Source organism: Bison bison, unplaced genomic scaffold (assembly GCF_000754665.1).
Source record: "Bison bison bison isolate TAMUID 2011002044 unplaced genomic scaffold, Bison_UMD1.0 scf7180017864168, whole genome shotgun sequence".
Taxonomy (NCBI): Eukaryota; Metazoa; Chordata; class Mammalia; order Artiodactyla; family Bovidae; genus Bison; species Bison bison.
The window spans coordinates 1,559,812-1,569,409 of NW_011494740.1; the positions used below are offsets into that span (position 1 = coordinate 1,559,812).

Consider the following 9,598-nt stretch of genomic DNA (forward strand, 5'->3'; position numbering starts at 1 on the left):
CCTTTTAGCTCTACTAGTAAATCAGTAAATAAGGAGGGCAAAGGAAGTAGGAACATTTAATACCATTAAATAGTATGTGCAGGTCAAAGCAGTTGGAAGATGAAGCCTGATGCTTGGCCTGACTGCCTGCTGAACAACTGAATCATGAACCACAGTGAATATCCTCCATCTACCCTTACTCACTTTTCCTATTAGAAGGTGATTGGTTTCTGACTCCTACATGATGTTTTGATGAATCTGGGTCACCTGTAAATTTTAATTACAGATAGGTGGGAAAGTTTTATTCTAAAATCTGTTGGAATATAAATGACCATTTTTCCTGTGGACTGTGCATGTCCTCTTGCATACATTTTAAAAATTAAAATTATTTTGGTCATCTAACCTTGTTTAATTTTCCATAACAATTCAGAGCATTGGGTTGTATTTCCCTTTTCTGCCACTTCTGAGCATTGAGAAAGCATGAACTCAGGGTTTGATCCTATTTTCTCTCTTAGAAGTTGGGTTTCTCTTCTTAGAAGTTGGGTTCTTTTAAGATGAATGTATTCTGGAGAATATTTAGCTTTTGCAGTAAGGGGCAATTCCATCAAGATGTTACAGTGGTTTGCAAATAGGACTGCTAGAGGTGAGAGCAGTGACTTACTACTTTACTTCCCTTGGCCCTAGGCCTGTTTGCAGTGGATTTTGTCCTTGAGCAAAAGTGTCCCCATTTAGCTATATTAATCTGCATGAGAAATTGTAGCAGAATTGAAGAAAAGGCTATATAGTATACCTGTGCATATGCATATGAAGACCAATCTGTTTTGCCCTGATCATATCTTACTTTTGAATTTTATTTCATTTTAAGATTTGAATTTTGAGAAAGGGCAAACTATCTCATGCTTGCCGTAGTTGAAAACAGTGTCATTGTTTTTTTCAATTCATTGAAAAAAAGCACTAACTTCACTCTCCCTCACTTTTAAAGTTCACAGCTAAAAACAAAGAAAAAAAGCGAAACCCCAATTCTTAAACAACAGACAAGCCACTTTTGGAGGAGCCCTGTATTCAATGGACAGGGATATTTGACCAAAATCTGCCATCCACTGAACTCTGTGACCTTTGTCCATCTGCATGCTACCTCAGCTGCAACATGGGGAAAGCAATACACCTTCGTCTCGATGGTTTACAAAGCCTCTAACGATCCTCAGATCCCAGTTGCACAGGATAAAAACCACTACCAACCTTAAAGGGCTTTCCTAATAGCTCAGTTGGTAAAGAATTCACCTGGCCTGGATAATTCCATGGAGTTGCAAAGAATCCAACTAGACTGAGCGACTTTGACTTTCACTTTTACCAACCTTTAAAGTCCTTTCCCTCCCTTCTTTCCTATATACCACTGTACACAAATTCACATGTCAAAAATGTATATTCCATTCTATCAGAAGATTTTGTGACTCATCTGATCTGTGGTTCATAACTATAAGGGAACCGTTATTGGAATTTCATGGGATTCACATTTATTTTGGGTTCTTTATATGTCAGGCATTTATTGTAGTTCAAGGTTATAAGCGTGCTATAACAGTACAGAAATAAATCATTTTGGTGTCTGACACCTAAAATGTTAAGCTAAATTGAAAGTATAATTAAACTGAAAATTGAACACCTAAGAAGTATTTAGTAGTTTCTGAAAGGGAATCTTTATAGGACATAATATATGCTACTTAAGCTCATGCTGTCTAACATCTGTCTCACCTATTTGTTTTATATATGTGCCTCTCCAGCCTGGTAGGACTTTCAAGGTAAAACAGGAAGATTCCAGATTAGCTTTTAAGCCTTTTGCTCTCTCTCCTTGATCCTTTATTCAGTGACTTGGTTTTTATTTCAGGTGACTACAACTTCTTTAGGAAAGCTTAAGTGCGTTTCTCATACTAAGGATTCCTTTCCAGCAGAGAACTTAGGGATAAAAGATAACCTCACTTTTCAGAGTCGCTGAAGTTAATTAAGCACTAGAGACATGGATTTTCTCCAATAAGCTTGATCCTTTACTTCATCCATGGCTGGATTATGAAAACATGAGTTCTTTGGGACTGCATCCTACAAAGCACCTCCTCTTTGGCCCTACGGCAACCCCTTGTGCCTCAGTGGACCTCAATAGCATCAGATGCTGATGGAACATCATTCTTATGAGCAGACTGGCATAATATCTAGAATAGTAAAAGATACCATTTACTGAGTGTCTCCTATGGGTCTGGCATTGGGCCAACTGCTTTATCATCACTTTTAATCTTCATTTTAAGGATTGAAACCACTATGGGAGTCCAGGTTGTTCTAAAGGCCAAACAATGGAATTAAAAATCAGACTTCACGTGTTCTGATGCTGGGTCAAGCCTTGTTTCTCTTTTTACCTCAGATTCCCTTTTCAGAGTAGACTGCCAAGGAATAAATCTGTCATCATTTTTTAGAATGCTACATTTACATTTCATTTTATATCTTTTCCATGAATGTTCCCTAACTTGTCTGACCCTGGCTGAGTTCCCACAGCTCTTAACAGTTTTGTGACACAAATACTCTGTATCATTTTATACCACTTTCTAGTTTGTTATGTTGTATTAGTTTTGCTCTTGAACTAACTATAAGCTCCTTAAAGATTTGATACCTCTGTGTTCTCCACATGGGTCTGAACTTGGTACATACTGGATGACCAAAGGATTTGAGAGGTAAGAAGACCCATTTCTAAGGGGAGCATGACTCCCTCTTAGACTGAATGCCACCTAAAGTTTTCAGAATTTACTCTAATTATTAGAGCAAAAGAAGGAGAAGTAGAATTTTGTTCCTCTTTTTCCTGTCACTTTTGAGGAGGGAGAATCATTCAGTGACATGAAGTCACTTCAACACAAAGTTTAATCAAGTTCAGATGTGGGAAAACTAGCCAGAGAATGTTAACTTTGCCTGTGTTTCTTTGCATCTTTGCTCAGCCCAGTGAATTTTATGGGACTGTTAGAAGATTCCTGTATAGCATAATTTTAGGGGGCACAAGTAGAACCATAATCACTTAACAAAGTTGTTCTCATCTTTATCTAAAAGATCTTGGTCTGCCCCATGTAGGCAGTTGTATGAAAGCCGGAAGGCTAAAATGGAACCTCAAACATAATGTATTTCTTTTAACAAAATGAGTGTTTAACTACCTTGATGATAAATAAATTGATATTATTGTTAAAGAATAATTAATCTCATTAGCAGCAAAGGATTACTTTTCATAAAACTCCACAGAATGATTCGCGTCCTCTGTCATTCCCAATTAACTGACCAGTCCCTACCAAGCCTGAGGGACTTACACAGCATCTCACTGCAGGCCCTTTGTCTTCAGCAAGAAGGAGCTTTCTTATGCTCTCCCCAAGTGCTTAGACCAAGCAGCTTCTTCCTTTTTCTTCAAATGTAACAGCAGTGGTCACTTAAGTCTTGTCAGCCCAAATGTGATGAATATTTTACATTCCTCTTATGATTTCTGCTCAGAGATTTGTTTTTGTTTTGATTCACTTAAAAAAGAATTTTAAAAAGAGAGAGAAAAACTTGGTTCACCTTTAAACTTTTGTTCTGAGACTGGTGGGCCATGAGATATGCTAAATCTGGAAGGTTCACTCTTGTCAGAATCGCTCATCTCGAAGGTCTGACCTCATCCTTGAGGCTGCTCTTGGTAGGATGATTTGGAGCTCTCACAGGCTCAGGGCTATAGTTCTGTGAATCTTGTTTCTGGCTTCAGATTGGACTTTTCCCCTCACATTCTTCCCATTTTCTTTAGCTGATGTGTCTCTGTAATGAACGATCAGTAGGCTGTATTTTTATATCTTTGGCTCTACTTGATCAGAATTCCCTCAGGGGTGACTACACACTATTCTGTCCTTACCTAGTATTGAGAGATGCTTATAGTGGATGACATCATGTCTTTTTTAAGTTAATGGAAGCCAAGGCTACAGGAGGCTTACACAGAGCATGGATGGCAGAGCCAAGAAGAGCAGAATTTACGAACCATCATTCCTACTCTGTAGTCTTAGTGTTGTGATAACACTGTTTGTCTATCAATTTAGTGTCACTAGTAAATAAGCTTGGAGATTGGCTACATTTGTGTTGTATTCTTTTAAAAAATAGTCCCAAATGGTTTATCTTTACTTAATTTTTATGTACAGCTGACCTACATTATCTATATTGCTTTATCAATTCATTAAAAAAGAGCCTAAACAGGACAGTGACCAATGATTGAAACCATTGTGTAAGAGCTACTGATGATCTTAGCCCTTGTCATCAATGGTAGGTGTAGCTGTGTTAGCGACATGGTGTGGTGTGTGGAGAATTTAGTTGCTAGGCTTGTCCTCCCTTGTACTGAGCACAGTGCCTACTAGACACTCAGTAAATGTTTGGTACTGATGAGGAGTCACAAGCCCTAGGCTGGCTTCACAGGTTGACACTGGCATTACCTAACTTTGAAACTACAGAAAAATCATTCCTTTTCTGTAAAACCTGGCAGATGCACTGGATTACCCACAGAAACTTTGGAATCCAAGTATATTGAAAACGGGAATCTGCTCATTTCTAGTCACAGCAAGGACAAACTGTTTGGTCCCCGTGAATGCAGTAGGGGGCAGGCATTCAGCTGAGGCAGAGACATTAGTGGGAAACAGAGGAATACCCTTTATTAGAGACAAAAGCACTACACGCTGCTCTTTCATGTTTTGCTTCCCGTCCACTCCTTGCCCAGAGGCAATTCACCTGGTACTCTTTCACCATTTTCATTCTCATTATTTTGGGGAGGATGTTAAAGTGAAGTAGGTGGAGGTGGGTTGACAGAGAAGCATCTGACTTGAAGTCTGCCTACACAACATATAATGTACGGTAAAAGCAGATTGCTTTGACTTCACTGCCTTGATTTAATCTGAGCCTAATTTGTTTTCTGGTTTTTGTGTTTGTAAGTCAGTTCTATGTGGTTTAATGAAACAGTGGCAGAGATCTGTTTAGGGTCCTGCACAAAGTCCGAAGGGGCCCTTCCTAGCCCACTGTTTCCAGAAATATTCTTTTCTTCCCAAATAAGAAGCTTCTAGGTTGTAATCTGTTCATATGTTCATTCAATACCCTTCTTGGTCTTGTGACATACCTACTAACTTAACTAGGTCTTTCTTTTTTCCAGGTGCTAGGGATAAAGTGGTAGCAAAACTCACCCTCAAGGAGTTTATAGTCCAGGAGATAGATGATAAACAAATTAGCAGTTAATGTGCAATTTAATGTCATAAGAAATGCATGATATGAAGTAAAGTAAAAGAAGTATCACTGGAGCTTAAAGCCCACAGTGACTTCCTCTGAAAGTTCTGGGAGGGTTGTTTTAAAGGTATCGAGTCACTTTGGGTTTTTAAAGGGAACCTGCTAGCTGGGGAGGTACAGGGAATGCAGACTGCTTAGTTGGAAGGTGCTGAGAAGAGGTCACTTGTCATGTTAGTGGTTCAGGCCTAAGGGACTTTAACTGTAAAGCATACACACTCTTTGCAGGGCACCTCTCAGCATTTGGGCAGAGAGCGAGCTTTGCCACCCAAAGGACCTTTAAGTACATTTATTATTTGTTTTCTTTGTTCTCCTTTATCACCTCCCTTCCATTGTTGTAGCCTGGTTAAACTGTAATGATTTTCACCTCCTTCCTTTCTCTTTGTCTTCTTACTACTTGTACTTATTAACAAGGACTTTGAACCTTTCTACTTTTTTTTTTTTTAATGGATTTTATATCCAAATTAACACATACCAAGGCTTCTTCTGGGGCTTCTGTTCTCATCTTTTCCTGCCATTCATTTAAGGGGAAACCAAAGGCTGCAGTCTAAAAATGCAGGCGGCCCTGGCTCTGCCTCTGAGCAGCTCTGTGTCTCTGAGGCAAGTCACACAGTGGACATGAATTTCTTCTGCAAGGTGAGGCATTTGGATCACATGGCTTCCAAGGTCTCTTCCAGCTATCAGGTTCTATGGACATTCCCTGCTAGGGTGTGTGTGGGTGGGTGTATATGTGCACGTGCACACGTGTGTGTGGGAGTATATGTGCGTGTGCGTGTGTGTGTGTGTGTGTGTATGCACTCTCTGGGGCCTGGGACATCCTACAGTCCATAAGAATTTATCAAGGCACTTCTCAAACTCACATCTGTGGGATTCAGTGTTTGCTATTCTGACATAATATACACTCTCTTTTACTGATAGTAACTGTCCTTTAGCCTAGAATCAGTAGTTGCCATAAACAGAAACAAGGAATTTGCACTTCTACCTGTCCCAGTGGTAGATACAGTTACCTACCTACTCCTCTGCATACCTTCTTACCCCTTCCCCCACACAGAGACATATCATTTCCTAAGCTAGTCATTAAAAAAAAATAATAATTGTATCTTTAAGAGTTAACCTTATTTTGAAACCAGTAGGGCAGAGGAATGTGAGGATGGTTAGACTGGAGAAAGAATGCTGCTAATGTGTTATTCTCTGTTCTTGGGCTCAGAATGAAAACTGCTGTTATCCTATCTAACCTGCTAAATTAGAATCTCCTGGAGCAAGCATGAAAAGGAAGTCCTCCCATATCTGAAAAAGAACCAAGTGACTTTCCTTGGAGAGCCTTCCCACTTTTACTTGCCTTGCAGCTTTCCCAGACGGAGGTAATGTTAGTGCAGAAGAAGGCCGGGGGAGAGAATCTCAACTCTGTTTTTAAAAAAAGGAAATATAGGAGAACTTACAACAGTGTTGGTGATGATCTGCTAAGGAATTAGTGCACCTAAGCCTCCAAGCAGAAGCTAACTGACCAAAGGATTTTCTACAAGTCTTTGCAGCACACATGACAGAAACATTAAGTGACTGAGTTGGTGGCCCGTATAGACTGTAGTGATGGCAGAGGCAGCCATAAAAATATTTCTCCGAAAGTCTTACGCTGCATATATAGTGTCTCTTCATCTTTAAATCCTTATTTAAACATAATTTACAAAAACTAAATCAGTTTTTATTGAAGCTAAATTCACAGTCAAATATAAATTAAACTCTAAAAATCATTTAAAATTAATGATAAGCCCAAGAGGATAAGGTGTGTTTGATTTTTCCAAGATAATGATTGGCTTTGTGGATAACAGATTTTAATTCCTGAAGGAGGATGAGACCAATATTGCTTTACATACCCTGATATTACTTCATAATATCCAGTCTTTTATAAACAGTTCTCTTCCTGTTCCCCCTTCCTTCTTCCTTTTAATAGGAGGCTGTATTTTTTTTTTTCTCCATTCACCTTGTAAAAGCATTCACCTTGCCCTGAAGCAATAGATATAGACAGAACACGACCTAAGAAGAATTAATGGAATTTTATTCTTCCTCTCTCCCATTTTCATTGTTACCTCAAAATCCATTTATTACCAAAGGCAATTTTTGGAGCGGGAGAGGTAGCAAAGAATCCTAAAGCAAAATTCAGAGCATTTTGAGAAAGCAGATTAATGGGAATTGCAAGTGGACTTGAGAAGTTCTAAGCTTGATTTGTATTTTCATATTGACTGTTACTACAGACTTCATCACAGCATTAGGAAAATAGCACAAAAATACCAGGGCCTAACAGGTAAGGTTAATCACCATAGAAAGGTAAATGAGTTTATTAATTATAAAATTAATATGTTTTTTGAAGATGTAAAAATTCACATTGATTCAATCCAAAATATTTTTTCCATCATATAAATTGTCTCAAGAACTAAGAAATGCTCACTCAGAGAGCCCACTGTGAGATAATGTATCCATGAAAAATCTTTTTAACTTTCAATTTTAAAAGGGATTTTAACAGGTGATTGTTCTTTCAACTGTGCTTTAAAGTTAATAAATGGAAAATAGTGTGGACTATTGAAGTGTGTTATTTAAAATTTTTTTACAAACTGATGCTTGCCTGTTTTAAAAAAATAAAATGCAGACTGGAAACACAGCTGTTAGAACTTTGATAGAGGTTATGATTTTCAACAGTTGAGCTAATAGTTTATGATACAGATGGTACTTTGGGTAAAGCTAAAACAATAATTGATGGTTTCTGTTTCTCTTCTCCTCTATTAGATTCAAAAGAGTGGAATACCTTTTTTCCAAGACAGGAATCTTTTTCAGTTTCCAGTTACAGCATATATCAAATAAACAACTTTTCTGTTGCATATTCTGTACTTCTCCACAGTAACCTGGGTGTTGCCCCCACTCTCTTCTCATTATGGTAGGCTTCCCTAGATTTGAAATAATAGTTTTGAGGAAATCCTACTTCTCAATACTAACCTGCAGTTTGTAAAGCCTATCTTCAGGCCAAGGAACATATAATTTTTCTTTTAGAATACTAAAACCAAAGGCCTGCATTGCTCCAAACAAAATTAGCTAACAAAACAAAAATTCTCTGAAGCAAAAATGGCAGGCACCAATGTCATATACTTTTAAAAACTCAACCACAGAATTACTAGAAATACAGATATATTCCACATTTTGACCAGGTAAAACAAATCTATGTTTCAAATGATAGATAAAACATAGAGACTATTTTACAAGGAAAATAATTCTTTCACACACTTTTTGTTAAGTTTTGTTTTATAACATATGTTCAGACCAAGTAAAATTTAAGTGATTAATCATTTTTCATCTCATATTCCAGTGTTTTTGACATAGCATATTTTATTTTTAATTCCTCTGATGATTTTTATTCTGAAAAGTAACGTAAAATAAGTCGATTTTCAGCATCTGCCACTTGTTCGGTTATCATACAGTAAGGATTCATTTATAGCAGTAGTCTATTCAAGGTTTAGAGGTAATAAATAATGGCTCAAAATGCCACATATTAACAAAATTCTTCTGTAGGCTTTACTTTTTAAATTTATTATGTAATTCTACATTATGAACTACTGTCCAACATATTACTGTCAGAAACTAGCTTTATCTTTAATTGCAGTGCAGTTTGTCATTTACCCATTGACTGGAGTTGAAGTAAAAAGAACACAAAACTGTGATAGTTACTTTCTTGTACTAATTAAAACTTGTTTTTAAGACAGATTAGCATTTGTAGGATTTTTTTGAATCTTAAAAAGTGCTTTACTTTTAAAGTTAGATTCATCCTAATTACAAGATGTATTCCTAACAAGGGTTTTCTAGTCTTTCATATGAAGATTTATAAAAGAGAGAGGACACTGGGTGGGAAAGAAATCCACTACCTTGTGGTAGTTTTTCGCTTTGTGCTCTTGTAAGACTTAAAGGAGTTTGAGTCCTAGGAGAGATAAGATCAGGAGAGTTGTTGTATTACAGCATATTCCCCCCACCCTCTCCCCCAAAGATTTCTCAATAGAGGCAGGATACAATGCATAACTTATTTGGAAGGCGTCTGTAATATATAGTCATCCCTCACCTCCACATTTAAAAATAAATCCCAAATCTGTATTCTCCGTCAGAGAAAACTTTTTAAGTTTTGTGTGAGTTGGGAAAGGCTTTGATCCTAGAGTTCATTGGACGCGCTTTTCGAAACCTGTTTGCAGTTCGTGATGCTGATAACTTTAAAAGCGACCTACAGACTGCCTGGCTCTCCGCTCCCCTTGCTGGAGCGGAGCGGCTCTCCCGGGCTTACCTG

General features: G+C 37.8%; 2 protein-coding genes across 7 annotated transcripts in view; one reads left to right on the forward strand and one right to left on the reverse strand.

Moving 5' to 3' along the window:
* CMSS1 (cms1 ribosomal small subunit homolog (yeast)) overlaps nucleotides 1-9,598 on the forward strand; it is a 395,179-nt gene that overhangs the window by 46,944 nt on the left and 338,637 nt on the right. The gene's annotated exons all lie outside the window — the stretch shown is intronic.
* Nucleotides 1-9,598, reverse strand: part of FILIP1L (filamin A interacting protein 1-like) — a 308,683-nt gene that overhangs the window by 38,280 nt on the left and 260,805 nt on the right. Inside the window, exon 1 of one of the 6 annotated variants that reach the window (XM_010841944.1) lies at nucleotides 6,623-9,584. The exons of 4 other annotated variants lie outside the window; for them this stretch is intronic. The gene's annotated coding sequence lies outside the window, so the exon portion shown is untranslated. Of the gene's footprint in view, nucleotides 1-3,555; nucleotides 9,585-9,598 lie in introns of those variants that run through there. One more of the 6 variants, XM_010841943.1, reaches the window with a different exon arrangement.